Consider the following 2,350-nt stretch of genomic DNA (forward strand, 5'->3'; position numbering starts at 1 on the left):
TATACATACAATAAATTACGCTTACATACATGTGTGCGCGTGCGCACACATATGTACGTATGTGCGTGCGTGCGTGTGCATGTATATGAATATGTGTAGACATATTTCTATTCCCAACAGTTTTATTAATTTACGCTACTCACACGTTTATCTCTTTACTTTTTCTGAATACATTTCACCACAATGCTATTTCTTTAATTAAATGAAATAACAAATGATGTCTTTGATCTCATTTCTTAAGCGTATTGGAAATTCTTTAACCAACATAATTGTTTATTTTACCATATCTTTCTATTAATAATTGTTCAGTTTTCAAAGATGAAGAGAGAAAAAGAGAATATGTCAAACGAGTGATAAAACAAGTGAAAAGCTAAATTACGTTCATTAAAATAAATAAAGCAGAAGGTGATTTATTGAAATTAAAAAGAAACAAAATCATTAGTGTTGAGTTCACTTTTTTCTTCATCATCTTTATGTTTATCACAAGCAAATCCAGTATATATTACCTCAACCATTTTCTCTATAACATTTCCAGGCAGTTCCCTGATCCTCTTCGCTCGGTTTTATGCGCAAGGGACGCCGGAATTAGCTTTCTTCAACGCTTCTCACAATAAGCAAAATATAATTATTGAAGGAAAGCGAGAGTAATGCAAAGACACACATATGTGCGCCCGCACACAAGTATATATAAACTGTGATATATGTATGTGCCAATACTATGTTCTGGTATATTTGCAATGCTCCATATACGTGTGAAAAGAAAATAGCAAGTTACTGCATACCTTGTAAACATCTTAGATTTTCTGCACATTTATTAACAAATTCCCAGGAAATTACATATATTTTTGTGTATATATATGTGTGTGCATGCGCCTCTTTGTGTATGTATGGATGGATAGTGTTTGTGTGTTTGTACTTTTAAACTACTTTATAAATTCGATATTAATATTTTTCTTGAACACCTTTCTTGATACAACCTTGATTCTACTATTGAGACAACAAGAATTGTCACGATCCCTGCCTCTACGATTTTGCACAATGTCTAAATCAAACATAGAAATATATCGAAGTAGCTAGCACGTTGTTAAAGAACGCCATATCTGCAGTTTCTCTAAAGTTTAAAATCCATACGAGAATTATCACGTTTTCTTTTGTCAAATTCTTTATCGCGTTTGTATTTTAATATTTAGAAATGTTAGCAAGACTCAAAATACATCCAGCAAAACAGTATTTGCTCAGATGCCCGATGCGCAACTATCAAGGTCTAATTCTTAATGACAATGTTGTTTATTTCACGTATTTAGCCATACACTGTACGTCTCTGAAACGAGATGTTATGTCTTTTGTAATAATGGTATACCCCTCACACCTGACGAATGAAGTAATCATGTCACTATAAGTAAACATAGTACTAGTAGGCGGTTAGAGATAGTTGTGTATTTACTGGTGTTACTAAGTATACTGCATATCGAAGTGGACCTAATAATAATCCAATATTACTAAGGTTATAACAGTAGCGACGAGGATAAACCAATTCTCGTGAAGTCGATAGAAACTCGAAGAGGAGTTAATATACTCAATGAGGAATTTAAAATCTCATGAGGAATTAACAACTCATGAGTCGTTAACATACTCACAAAAGTTCTTGTTGAGCGAATTTTACGAAAAAATTTGTAAAATTATGGAACCTTTGTTGGCCGGTTTGTTCAGGTTATACAAACAGCAACAACACACCAGCAACTGAAAGACCAACAACAGCAGCAGCTAAACAACAGCTGAGGTATCAAGACCACCAACAACAACTGAAAGAATAGCAAATGATACAATTACTGAAGTCGTCAGGACGTTCAGAAAGATAGTGTTCTCGTCAGACTATGTCGCGAACTCCATAACAGAGTTCTGATACGAACCTTCGAAGCATACTACATAAGATATAAGCAAATTTTCGAGAAAGAAGGTAATGATTGGGACCACGAGATGAAAACTCGCTTAATCCAAGTGAAACAAATGCGAAATAGTCAGAATACAGATAATTAGTTTTGTAAAGAACATGACAAAAATCAGAAAATAAACCCATGTTTTGTATGTGGAGGTATACACCCGAGGAACACTTGTCCCTTCTAAAAAAGCATAGTGCTTTTCTTGTGGAAAAATAGGACATATAAAGACGCACTGTAGAATGAAGATGATAAAACGTGAGAACAAAAGAACAAGAATAAAAGTATGTCCTCGGAAGAAATTTGTAATATAGCGATGAGGTAATTTGTGAAGGTGAAAATCAAAAATACAAGTGTTAAAATGCAATTGGATACTGATAGTAACATAACCTTCTTAAACGAAAAGACGTGGA

At 33.8% G+C, this 2,350-nt stretch overlaps 1 long non-coding RNA gene across 1 annotated transcript in view; it reads left to right on the forward strand.

Moving 5' to 3' along the window:
- LOC128247681 (uncharacterized) overlaps positions 1 to 405 on the forward strand; it is a 68,586-nt gene extending 68,181 nt beyond the window's left edge. Inside the window, exon 4 of the long non-coding RNA XR_008264044.1 lies at positions 310 to 405. This is a non-coding gene — a long non-coding RNA (uncharacterized LOC128247681). The remainder of the gene's footprint in view (positions 1 to 309) is intronic.
- Positions 406 to 2,350: the final 1,945 nt, after the last annotated feature.

The sequence above is a fragment of the Octopus bimaculoides genome, chromosome 4 (genome assembly GCF_001194135.2).
Source record: "Octopus bimaculoides isolate UCB-OBI-ISO-001 chromosome 4, ASM119413v2, whole genome shotgun sequence".
Lineage (NCBI taxonomy): Eukaryota > Metazoa > Mollusca > Cephalopoda > Octopoda > Octopodidae > Octopus > Octopus bimaculoides.